Here is a 12694-nt window from a genome sequence, read left to right on the forward strand (position 1 = left end):
TAGAAGTTTTTTAAAAATAGGGTCAACCGCGGGGCTCCGTTTCGGCTTTTCGCCCATAGGATTGCATTGAGGGAAAGAATCGGGGATAACTGGGGGGGGGTTTAAGCTATCGTTCTGAAAATTCTTGTGCACAGAGAGTCGTGGATGGGGGTCATTTTGAGACCACTCTCAACTTTCTGCATCGTACGGGTCGCGGGCTAGAAGTTTTTTAAAAATAGGGTCAACCGCGGGGCTCCGTTTCGGCTTTTCGCCCATAGGATTGCATTGAGGGAAAGAATCGGGGATAACTGGGGGGGGGTTTAAGCTATCGTTCTGAAAATTCTTGTGCACAGAGAGTCGTGGATGGGGGTCATTTTGAGACCACTCTCAACTTTCTGCATCGTACGGGTCGCGGGCTAGAAGTTTTTTAAAAATCGGCGGGAAAAATACCTTTTTCAAAGGGCTGAGGGGCAGAGTCAGCTCCCGGTCATGATGATCCCAAAGTTGGAGGAGGGCATAGGCAAAACAGGTAACTTGGGATTCTGGGAAACTTCTCTTTCTTCATCTGAACGGGCTTTTCCCCGTGTTTTTTAACACAGTAGCCCCACCAAATGCACAAACACAACCTGAAATCATATACTAAGCCAAGAATAAGAGATAGAAAACACAGCACTGCTCCCCACCCTAACCTTGGTGAACAACTGAATCGATGTGGTGCAAGGGGATGAGCTCCCCTAGGGCATCTCATCGTGGACGTGCCCCCACTCTCTCCTGCACTGGAAGGCCATAGAGCCTTCCAAAGAGAGTAAAACGGTGGAGCAATGCCTATCATGAGTTGAAGTGAATGGTCACTTTTCAGTGGTGGAGCAATGCCTGTTATGAGTTGAAGTGAGCGTTTTACTTCTTCTCAGAGCTGTTGGTGGCTGTCTTGAACTGGCAGCTACTTCCCCCTCCCCCGGGCACGTCCCCCTATTGCTGGTAAAAGACAGATATAGCCTTTTTTTTTTAATTCTTCTTGCTGTTTATTGAGCAACACTGCTGCTTTTAATTCCACCCCTCCTTTGTTTATTGATTGATTTATTCCATTTTCTATGCATTACTGGCTTATCCTTGGCTCCCTTCCTTATGCCCCCAGAAATGCCAGCTGCATGCCTGCCTGCCTTCCCTCCCTCCTCCCCTGCCCACCTCGCAGGGATGTTGTGTGTGGGGTGCCCGATTTTCAAAAATTCGCCAAAAATCAGGGGATGATGGGATTGCCTTGAAACTTGGCGTGTGTGTGTATACGCCCATGAGGTGTCATGGTGCCAAACGTGAGGTTTCTAACTTCAACGGAAAAAAAGTTGTTTACTTTTTTAGCTTTCAATGCAACCCTATGGGGGGGCAAAAACGGAGCTCCGGATCCGGATCCGGAGCTCCGAGCGGAGCGGAGCGGAAGTGGGCGGAGCGGGGGCGGGGCGGAGCGACCCGCTCCGAAAAATGGCGGATCTGCAAGTGAAGCGGAGCGGGGGGTCCGTGCACACCCCTAATATAGAACTTGCATAATCAAAGTGTATGTCCACCTGTGTAAAGGAGTCGATCTTAATCCCACAAAGAATCTGGAAGCAAAAGCCTCAGTACGTTGCGGAATAAAAAGCCTGATGTGATGACAGCCTTAGTGGTGAAAGACTTGGGGTTGGCTTCATCCTCCAAGAGAGCTAGCAACTTCTAAAAAGCCACTCATTGAATTCATAGCAGAGGAAAAGTGATTCTAACTAGGCTCAAATCCAGAACTTGGGCCATGGCTAGACCAGGCCTATATCCTGGGTTTGTCCCAGGATCATCCCTATGCATCCAAATGATCCCGGGAGCAGGCAGGGACGACCCCTCCATTTGCCTGGGATAATCCTTAGGTCTAGCTAAGGCTTCAGTTACAATGGTGCCATCAGGACAGGATTTTGGGAAAGATGCCTAGGGCCTAACTCACTCAGGGCCAAAACAGACATTACTTTAAATGTGTGTCTAGAAGCTATGTCTTTTTTATTTCTTTATTTCTTTTTTACTCTGGAATAGGCACACACCATGATCTGGATTTGGATCCTAGTTTGGGTAGTAGTAGGATTTTTAAGGTCTAGATTAGGCCCCGTATGTTTACTATAGAGTAAAAATAAACAAAAGGTGTAGCTGCTAGACACATTGAAAATAATGTGTGCTTTAGCCTTCAGCAGAATGAGCAGAAAGCCCCCCAAACACAGTAGGGCTGGCTTGCCACATTTTGAAGTAAGTGAATTAACACACATCACCATCTAAAGAGCCCCCATTCCCAATAAGACCATTAAGTCCAGAGTCTAAAATTGCTTAATTGCACCACTGCATGGTTGCTCTTATGTCTGAATGAAATGCTCTAACCCTTCACCACTTTATAGTCATAAAAGTGATGCCTGGTTCTTTTCATTTCTTCTTTCTACTTACCTTGCTGTCCTTCCTATTCCTCTACCCCCCCCCCTCTCTCTGTCTGTCTTGAAGCTTTAAATGTATTTAGATCAGCTTTGAGTCAGGCATTCTTTCTGCAAACCGACTGCACACATTAGTGGTGCTGCCCAAGAGATGGAAATTCCCTGGGCTCCTAGTTAGTTTTAGAAGAGTAGCAATGAAAGGGGTAGTTGGCTCTGGACCAAATGCATATTTAAATAATGCACCAGAAAATTACGCCACAGTCAGAAATAGCTATATCTGCAATTTTATATTCAGACACAATTTTCCAGAGGTCCTGATTACCATCCTGGGTTCAGTGTTTTACAGGAACTGCAATAGGTTATACTTACAGTGAGTTTTAAATGACCTAGAAAATGAGAGTAAAAGAATTTAATTCATTACAACATTAATTACTTCAGTGACAATTCAGCTACAACTAAGAAGCTCGTTGTAAAAGCATCTTTAGTAAAATGTGAGACACTTCTGCTTAAAAAGGAGACAACAGATAATTTCCTCCAAGATTGTGATTATAGTGTGTTTCAATGGCTCTAGCACATGATTAGAAGACTCAGAAGGTGAACCTTTTTCTGGGTCCTACCATTTCAGCTGTGGCAGATACAGATAGAAGATTTTTTTAAAAAAACAAAAAAACATACACAACATAGCTTCAAGATCCAAAGCTAGCATATGAGCTTTCTAGCTTGCTTCCTAGCATGCTAAATTAACACATGTGCAGAGGAGTATGTGTTTATACTCCCCAATGAGAAGTTTGAATTCAGGAAAAAATGTGAAATGTGTTTCAGCTCTAAGATGGCCTGGAAAACATGCATAAGTCCCATTCACACCTTCTCTATATAAAGAACAAACAGATGGAGAAGAGGGATACAGGCCCACGCTGCTGGCCCTGTCAATGTCACATGTGGTATTGGCCCCACCCCCTTGACATCAGCGCAGCATCTGTAAAGAGAGGTGCCTGTGCATAAGCAGCTAAGCATGCATAGGCACTCCCCACAATCAGGACTGCACTGAAGTCCAGTTGCATGGAGTGCCGACATATGTCCAGCTGTCTTTGTAGATGTAGCTCTGAATACTCAGATATCAAGGGGACAGGACCAGCAGCACATGCAACTTCAAGGGCGGGTCCAATGGCACAGTCCCATTCCCTACTTTTCTACATGTTATGTATGTAGAATGTGTGAATTGAGCTGACACCAGCACACAATCTACATTACTGTAGCTATAACATTATAGATAGCTCTGGATGACGTCAGAGATCACGTGATGTGTTCCTTACAACGTTATACAGAAAGGTTTTGTACCATTTTTACCTTTCGTTGTAACACTTCTGGATCGTTAGACGTCTTTCAATGTGCACCATTGTTACGATGTCTTCTGTGTGGCATTACGAAAGTAATGTCACGTGATCCCTCACCGGGCTTCCTGTCTGATGTAACTTCGGGGGAATCCGCACGTCGTTCTCAGGGCGCTTCTAAGCGACCCCAGTGCGACCCCAAAGCGATAATGTAACTTACCTGGAGAAGAGCCGAGGAAGAGATGTCCTTGCCGCCGCCGCCGCCGCCACCCAACTCCCTCCTTGCCGGCCGGCTCAGAGAGCTCGGGGGAAGAAGGCGGAGTGGAATGTTAGCTAGAGAGGTGCGGAAAATACAAAAACAAGGAAGTGGGAGGCACAGAGAAAGGACAGTCTGGGAATTGCAAGGATCACAGAAACAAGAAGAAACTACACAGACAACAGGGCAACGGACCGTAACAAAGTTACAAGAAAAGGTAAGTAACGCTACTGAGCAACGGTATACAAGGTAGCGATACAAGTTACAACATTACAAAGGCTCAAAAAATCGATATAAGCAGAAGTGTAGATCCACACAACACCAAATGTGATGTCATACAAGCACTCAGTGACCTAGAACAAGTGTCCCAGGTTGATACGCCAGCACTGTAAAAGTGTCAGTGGTGAATCCAAAAAGCGTTAGTGGTTCCAGTCCAAGGTTCCAGTCCTTTTCTGTGGGCCTTTTTGCTTACTTACCTAAACACTTGTTATGATGACCATAACCACGGCCTACTGTCAGAGTCTGCGCCCAGCCTGGCTGGTAAACATAGCTTAGTGGCAGAACATTCTCTTGGGATAAAGATAAGCTCAGGGTACAAGTCCAGTCATCCCCCAGTAAAGAAACTCAGATAACAGTGCTGTGGAAGACTTTGGAAAAGCTGGCTACTGGTCAGACCAAGCAATGTTAGTCTAGATCAGCCAATGGGGTTTAACCTGCAAAGAGGTAGAGACACATTTTCAAAAAACCTAAGGGAACATTTCTTAAGAATGCTACAACAAGTTCTAGAACCTCATTGCTTGGCAATGTTCAGTACAAGATGGTTGGACAACCTTGCCATCCTGTTTTAGGGTACATGACCCATAAGATCAGTTCCATCTTCGTAATGCTGTAGGATACAGCATAGAAAGCATCTGTGCTATGTGACTTGATTTGACTCCACAAAATTAAGTGTATCCCTATTTTCAGTGTCAAAGAAGAAATCCACGGAGCAAGATTGGAAAAGGCTAGCTCAGATGAAGTATTGCTGAGAAGGATTTACAGGTATTAGCCACAGCAACTAAGCATGGAATGCAATCATTCAGAATGAATTGGCTTTTTTGCCAATTGCTGCTGTGAGCACATTTTAAGGCAATGCGGGTTACCACTCCATAAAAATCTTTCTCCGATTTCCAGAAACACTAGGGAAACCCTCGTGGGTTGAGGGCTGTTGGCCACCATTACTGTGCCAGGCTGGCTGATTAACATAGCTCAGTGGTAGAGCATGTGTTTGGCATAAAGACAATCTCAGGGTACAATTCCAGTCAGTCACCCCCTGATAAAGAAACTCAGACAGCAGTGCTGTGGAAGACTTTGGAAAAGCTGGCTACTGGTCAGACCAAACAATACTTAGCTAGATGAGCCAATGGTCTGACTCCGTATTAAGCAGGTTCATACGGAAGCTTCCTAAGGATGTGTGCTATTGGAGATAGTGGTGGACCAGATGGTAATGTTGAGAGCCAGTGTGGTGCAGTGGCTAGAGTGTTGGACTGGGCATCAGGAGATCTGGGTTCTAGTCCCTCCATGGCCATGGAAGCTCACTGGGTGACTTTGGGCCAGTCACAAACTCTCAGCCCAACCTACACCACGTTGTTGTTGCTGCTGCTGCTGTTGTTGTTGTTGTCGTTGTGAGGATATGGAGAGGAGGAGGATTATGTATGCTGCCTTGAGTTCCTTGGAAGAAAAATGGTGAGATATAAATGCAATCAAGAATGTTTCAAGCCATGTGTTCCATCAATGCTCTGCACTGTAACCTGGGTTGTAAGGTTCTGCTATAGGTCATATCTTTAGCAGGGAGTCAGGTTAAGCCAGGTTTCTCAAGGGAGCAAGACGGAAAGAGATCAGCACCTCAAAGCACTGGAGGTCAAACAGGCTTGCATGTATGCTGCTCCAACAAAGAGCAGATCAAGACTGATTACAGCAGCAGTTTAGCTCCCTTCAGACTGGTTGGCTCTGCCTTTACAATGACTGAGGCAATTTCTCTTAAAGGGCCCTGGCCTGTTTTAGCAGCCAGCAGCAATAATGGCTGTGGTATGGAAGTGTCCTCATGGCTGGAGTCCTCAGGGGCTGAAGATGGCAAGACACCTCTTCAGGACACAGAGGGGCCAACCTGTGGAATCGTTCTGGGGAACTAGGTTCTGGGGAAGTGGAAGTTTTGTGATGTCTTTCCATGACTGAATCCTCTTCCTGAACTGTTAAATCTGGGCCCTTCTCTGAGGACATAGGATTGGGATTCTCTGAGGATGAGATTCGGGGTCCTGGTTCATGACACAGATAGAGCTTTGGTTTGATGCAGAAAAATAGTTCTTCTGTACATGGGTAGTGCAATTACTGCTAGTGTTGTTCATGCTGCTGAGCAAAAGGCATGACATGTCTCTTGAGCGGGAGGGGAGGTTGGGGTGAAGGAAGGTCTTCTAACACCTTGCCCCATCGCCAGCTGACCCCTTTTCACACCAGGTCTTCTCACATGGCATTCGTTGTCCTCTTCCCCATCTACACTCCTTTCTTGGAATGAATGGCTATCATTTATTATGTACGGGGAAAGAGGGATGCATTTAGGGGCACGTCTGGGATGGTGACTAAACCAGCTTCCACCAGGCACCGGTAACTCTGGCCATTAAGTATCAGGCATGCACCAATTCTGGGCAATCGGTTTCAAATCTAGATAGATGATGACAAAGTTTTGAAAGCTTCCTAATAGAGGCTGCATCACAGAAGTGAGGGCTTGAGACTTTGGAGTCCCAAGCCATCACTTGCTAAAAATGTTTGCCAAATTTAGGGTGACCATTAGGGGTGTGCACGGACCCCCGCTCCGCTTCACTTGCAGATCTGCCATTTTTCGGAGCGGGCCGCTCCGCCCCGCCCACGCTCCGCCCACTTCCGCTCCGCTCCGCTCGGAGCTCCGGATCCGGATTGGAGCTCCGTTTCCCCCCCCATAGGGTTGCATTGAAAGCTAAAAAAGTAAACAACTTTTTTTTGGTTGAAGTTAGAAACCTCATGTTTGGCACCATGACACCTCATGGGCGTATACACACACACGCCAAGTTTCAAGGCAATCCCATCATCCCCTGATTTTGGGGGAATTTTTGAAAATCGGGCACCCCATTCACACCCCTTGGGATAGCTCCGTCAATTTGCATGTTAGAAACCTCAAACTCGGCACCAGGGCAGCTTATCCATGTGTCCACATGGACGCCCAGACTCAAGGCAGTCCCATCATCCCCTGATTTTTGGCGCGGCTCTAACCTCTAACGCACCACCCATAACCCTAATTCACACCCCTTTAGATAGCTCCGTCAATTTGCACGTTAGAAACCTCAAACTCGGCACCATGATAGCTTATCCATGTGTCCACATGGACGCCAAGTTTCAAGGCAATCCCATCATCCCCTGATTTTTGGGGAATTTTTGAAAATCGGGCACCCCATTCACACCCCTTGGGATAGCTCCGTCAATTTGCATGTTAGAAACCTCAAACTCGGCACCAGGACAGCTTATCCATGTGTCCACAGGGACGCCCACACTTGTGGCAATCCCATCATCCCCTGATTTTTGGCGCGGCTTAAACTTTTTAACTCACCCCAAATCAAGTCCCACTCTACAACTACGTCAATTTGCACGTTAGAAACCTATCCTTTGGTCCCATGACAGCTTACCCATGTGTCCCCATGGACAGCAAGTTTCAAGGCAATCCCATCATCCCCTGATGTTAGGGGAAGTTTTGAAAATCGGGCACTCCAGTATGTCAGGGATTTAAAGTTGCAATGCAGACAGCTCAATGGGGCCAGTTCAACTTGATAAAGTCTAAGTGAGCGCAGGAAGGACTTCTCCCCTGAGTCAAAGCAAGACACATACACCATCCCTGCAAGGCGGGAAGGGGGGAAGGGAGGGAAAGCAGGCAGGCAGGCAGGCAGGCAGGCAGGCAGCATGCATTGTAGTGCCGCAAGGATGACTTGAGCACTAACGCATAGCAAACCAACCCGTAAGCGGGCGCAAGGAGCAAGTGAGGCAAAGATGGCTGGTTGTTTCTTTCTAAGCCAGCAGTTACGCCTTGAGGGGCACAGAGGAGGACGACTGGGAGCAAGCGTGCCGGAGGGTGCTGGGCACGAACCGCAAAGCCCATCTCCCAGGCACCAGGCGGGCAGAGAGGCAGGCAGAGTGACATGTCATAGATCTAGTATTGGGGAGGAGTCAGTCCCGGCAGATGCCCCACCACAGTAGCACCCTGGGTGGGCGTTGGAAAACGCCATCTTGTGGGTCCATACTTCCCCCACCCCATGTCCTGCAGGGTTGCCTGCCTAACCCTTGTGGGGATGGGAGATGGAGAGCTTAGAGTGGCAGTGCCAGCAGCAGCCTTCGGCTTTCCCCTGGAACCAGTCGCCTTGCCCGCCTCTTTCCCCAGCAAGACCGACTGGTGCTTCCTCTGAAGATGCATCTTCATGCTGCTGGTTCCATAATGCCCTGTAGATGAACCCCTGCTTAGGCTGAGTTTGCAGTGGCGACAGACAGCAAAGCGGGGATCCACTCCCAACTCAAAGTGGTCCCACACGATGCTTGTCTTTCGTTTCCGTGGTGACACCACCAATTGCCCGCCTGAGCTCTCTGGTGTTGCCACAGAAACAGGGGTGGCAGCAGAAGAGGGGTGAGATGAGACTGGGGAGAGAGCCTCAGCCTGCTGCTGCTCCTCCTCAGCCCCCACATCCTGGAGGACCACCGCCTCCTCCTCCTCCCCCTCCACTGTGCTGAGGACCTCGTCTAGGTCCATCAGCAGGCTCATGGGCTCAAAGGATAATGAAGGAGATACTCCTCCTCCTCCTCTAATGGCACTGCTGCCACCTGCCTCTTGCAACCTGCCTCTTGCTGCCACCTGCCTCTTGCCACCTGCCTGCTTACGGGTGCCAGCCTGAGCCTTGCTGCTTTCAGCACGCCTGCTCCCTCTTCTCATGATGACTAATAAAATATTAATACCACTACTAATATGTATAAGGTACTATATGTATAAGAAGAATATAATATGTTTAAATGTAGGGAAATGGGACAAGAAGTGGGACTTCACAAAAGCAGTGCACACACAGCACACTCGCAGTCCAAGTTACACAGAGAAGAAAAAGAGAATTATATTTTTTTGGTATTTATTTGTATATAGATAGAAGGAAACACAATCAGGATTTAAGAGAGGGGAGGGGGGACCAACCAACTACTAATATGTATAAGAAGAACAAAATATTACTACTAATAATAATAATATGTATGAGAATATACTAATATATATACTATAGTACTAAGAATATGTAAAAGAATATAATAATATGTTTAAGAATATTACTAATAAATGTAGGGAAATGGGACAAGAAGTGTGTGTATGCTTTCAAAAGAAAGCTTTCACAAAAGCAGAACAGTCAGGCTTTAATAGAGGGAAGGGGGGGGCAACCAACCCAACCAACCAAACACACACTCCAAAATTTAAAAATAAAGTTTATATTAAATCAAAGTAAGGGAAAAACACAGGGCAAACTAAGCTATAAGTCAGAAAGAAGCAAACAAACACACACACATGCACCAAACTAAATCTATCCTAATCTATCTCTAAAGTCCAAAGCAGGAGCACTAACTAACTAGTCTTCCCTCCACGAAGGCCAACCCACAAAGAGACACAAAACAGAAAGTTCTCAGGTTGGGTCTGCCTTAGTCCCCCCTCCAACGCTGGGATTGGAGGATGATGCTTTCTGAGGAGATCAATTCTCATCAGGATTGGGAGTTGAATGTGCCTGTCATCGCTTCCAAAAAAATAAAAAAAACCCAAACCCCGATTTTTAACAAAATATTGCATGTGAACCACAGGACGCAGAAAGTTGAGAGTAGTCTCAAAATGACCCCCATCCACGACTCTCTGTGCACAAGAATTTTCAGAATGATAGCTTAACCCCCCCCCCAGTTATCCCCGATTCTTTTCCGCAATGCAATCCTATGGGCGAAAAGCCGAAAACGCCGTTTGAGCCGCGCGGTTGACCCGATTTTCAAAAAATATAGCACGCGACCCACACGACGCAGAGAGGTGAGAGTGGTCTCAAAATGACCCCCATCCACGACTCTCTGAGCACAAGAATTTCCAGAACGATAGCTTCAAAAACAACGTAGTTATCCGCGATTATTTGCCGCAATGCAATCCTATGGCGAAATGTTTTCAAAATGGCGACCGGAGCGCTCCGCCTGAACTAGGAGCTCCGAAAAATGGTCGCTTCTCTTCGCCTTGCTTCTAGCGGTCCGCGGTCCGCTCCTACTCCGCCTCTGGGTAAGGCGGAGCAGGCCAATCCGCTACTGCTTCTACGCTCCTAATCGGAGCGGATCACACCCCTAGTGACCATATGAAAAGGAGGACAAGACTTCTGAATCTTTAACAGTTGTATTGAAAAGGGAATTTCAGCAGGTGTCCTTTATATGCATGCAGCACCTGGTGAAATTCCTTCTCATCACAACAGTTAAAGCTGCAGGAGCCTCTTTTGTATCTGGTCACTTAAAGCTGCAGGAGCCTCTTTTGTATCTGGTCACTTTAGCTATACTCTTGCAGCTCTAACTGTTGTGATGAAGAGGGAATTTCACCAGGTGCTGCATGCATACAAATGACACCTGCTGAAATTCCCTTTTCTATACAACTGTTAAAGAAAGGAGCCCTGTCCTATTTTCCATATGGTCACCCTAGCCAAATTGTCAATATGGTATGTTGTTCACAGTTTTTTAGACTGCTTGATAGTGGACAATAAGGTGGGGAAATGGTTAAAGCTAGAAACCAAAGGGAACTATTTCCATTGTTTCGAGGTCCCCAAACAGTAAACACAGAGATCTTAAAAGACCACAGCAATGGCTTTCTCTTGGCAGATTTCCTTTTGTAATATGAATGGACTCTCTTGAGACAGCCAGTAAGCAGATATGCTGCATACTGATGTGTGTGCTTGTCTGGGTCATATTATTGTAGTATATCTTCCCCCAAAACTATTTGAAATTATTCATATGCAACTACTGCTTACAGCATTTAGGGTTAAGGTTAGCTTGTTTATGATGTAAGAACTTTTGGGGTGGATATTTAAGTTCAGCAGCAGGAGCATCTGTTTGGCAACCCCTTCCCTGTCTTATCTCTCCTTATAATTTATGATGGCACATCAAGACTTTAATGCTAATTATCTGGAGAACGTAACTGTCCCCAAATAGCATTTGATTTTTTTTTTCTAGGGCTAGGTTTAACTGCCTGCCTTCCGCTATATTGCACAACCATTTCTCAGGTACTCCTTTTAATGAATGGTTTTGCCACTCTGGGGATGGGGCTATAGAGACATTAGCCCATGTCTTCTTTGTATGCAGCTTCTATAAAGAAGACTGAAATAGATTATTAACTCCTAATCTATCAGAACACCCAGGTCAGACTTTTGAATGGTCTCTGATTTACTTACTGTACTAGGAGAGAATAATAATAATAATAATAATAATAATAATAATAATAATAATAATAGAAACAGTGGCCAGATTTCTTTCTTTTATTTATTTTTTTATTTTTCTTTGCTTGAATTCAACTTGTGTTGTCTCTTCCTTAGATCTTATATGTACTATATATTCTAACTTTTACATTCTAATCTACTATCCTATACAATTAGTTCACATATCTTGATCTATTGTGTCATATATCATAGTCTGTGTATTTTAATTTAGCATACTAAATTTTTATCTTGGTAATATTAAAATACATCATTTATTTCAGCCCGCATACTGTAATTTATCTTGTGTTAAACTTGACTGGTTTTGGAGTGTCTTTGTTCCTTGAATGGGTCTGTGACTGTATAATAAATTTTGATTGATTGATTGATTGATTGATGGCACATCAAATTACATGGTGTTCCTTGACAACAGCGAAACCGGGAAGGGTGGTGGGGTTCCTTTTTACATCTGTGTAAAAAAGCCAAATAAAATTAAGCAATAATCTATATGCACACAAAGGCTGGAGTTCTAAATAAAGTCCCCTGCTGTGAAATGATGAACAACAAGATAAAGTCACAGTTTAAGCATTTATAAATGTCAGCGTAACACTGATGTTCATTTTAATGGCATAAGACACACATCGCTTGTAAACTTCCTGCACTTGACATCTTACTGCTGTTACGCTGCATGGGCGGTTTCAGAATCCACTGTTGGAGTTTTATATGGTTCTGACTTTTAAAGCCAGCATCTCTCTCTCTCTCTCTCTCTCTCTCTCTCTCTCTCTCTCTCTCTCTCTCTCTCTCACACACACACACACACACACACACCTTTTATCCATAACAGGATCTCAGACAGTATTGCATGTGTGGTGTGAACTGTAAGCATTTTCATAAGTGCCACCTGAGTCTCTCTCAAACTATTGATGTTAACATGATTTATGGTGTATACACACACATGCACGCACACACACACACAATCTATCTATTAAACAAATTGTCTCACTGGTATTAATGTGGAAGAAAATCTGGAGGAAAGGTATTTTAAAAAACCATATAACATTAAGCAATGGTGACCGAGTTTTCTTGATTTTCTTTCCCTTCCCCTCCTTGTCCCTTTTTCCATTTGTGACCTGTGTTTTTAGACAGTAAACCTGAGGACAGGGATTGTGTTATTTTTATTGATATGTAAGCCAT

This window comes from Elgaria multicarinata, chromosome 4 (assembly GCF_023053635.1).
Source record: "Elgaria multicarinata webbii isolate HBS135686 ecotype San Diego chromosome 4, rElgMul1.1.pri, whole genome shotgun sequence".
NCBI lineage: Eukaryota > Metazoa > Chordata > Lepidosauria > Squamata > Anguidae > Elgaria > Elgaria multicarinata.